Source organism: Penaeus monodon, chromosome 43 (genome assembly GCF_015228065.2).
Source record: "Penaeus monodon isolate SGIC_2016 chromosome 43, NSTDA_Pmon_1, whole genome shotgun sequence".
Taxonomy (NCBI): Eukaryota; Metazoa; Arthropoda; class Malacostraca; order Decapoda; family Penaeidae; genus Penaeus; species Penaeus monodon.
In genome coordinates, this window is record NC_051428.1 from 15,396,621 (window position 1) to 15,397,657 (window position 1,037).

The following is a 1,037-nucleotide window of genomic DNA, read 5'->3' on the forward strand; positions in this document are numbered from 1 at the left end:
TATATACATATCTATATGTATATAAAACATTACTTTAACATGCATATATAGATAAACTATATATTTTAAAAATATACATAAAGGTGTGTTATATTTATAATATATTAAATATTTAATATAATTATAATATATATATATATACACAATAACATAAATTAAAAACAAAATATATATGTGTGGTTATAGGAAATTAAGGTCTCAGCCCTTTGATTTTGGCGACGTGTTGCCATCCATCTGAGCCTTGGGTCACTTGGGCGGCCTTGAGCATTAGCAATGAGGCGAACCCCCCTGGGGCCTGGGGTTCCGGACCAAGACCAGATTCGGGATGCGGGTAAACAGGTCCATGTTTGCGGGCGGGGACGCAAATTTAAGAAAGTTTAATCCCTTGGTGGTAGCCATGGGAAGTCAGAGAGGATTGTCTGGCAACAGGAGCATGAATCGATAAAACAAGAGCGTTTGAGGTGTGGGCTATGCAGAAGGACCAAGCTGCGTGTTTAAGGCCTTGATACGCCATTTTTCCCTTTTTGGAAGCAAAACCCTGGACTTTATCCAGGTCTGGAGTCTCGCCTTGATGCCTTTTTAACAAGCCCCCGCGGATCAGGGAGTACTTTGGCAGGACCACGGTCCAAACCCGACGGTACCCCGGAGACGGGCCCAGGACCTGTTACTTGCAAACCCGGGGAATCCAATTTTCAGGCTATATGGCCCCTAGCTCGCCTCCCTAGGGACGACTCTGCCATCGGGTTTGGTCTTCTGCGAGACAACCCGGGTGGAGGACCCCCGGTGCGACTAGGAGATCATGGCTTGGGCAGCCGACGAGACCGTTGCGGGAATTAGGATGGGGGGGGCCCTGCCTGGAGACTCGACTCCCGTGGCTGGAAGCGAAGGGAGTGCGGCCCTGGCCCGTCGGGGTTAGCCCTTTATGACGATGATGACGAATTAATGGTAATAATAAATTAAATATATAATTTAAAATATAAAAATTAAAATACACAAATGTATAACCACACACACAAACCCCACCCCACACACACACA

At 45.8% G+C, this 1,037-nt stretch overlaps 1 pseudogene; it reads left to right on the plus strand.

Moving 5' to 3' along the window:
- The first annotated feature begins 838 nt into the window (after positions 1 to 838).
- LOC119568287 overlaps positions 839 to 1,037 on the plus strand; it is a 141,492-nt pseudogene continuing 141,293 nt past the window's right edge.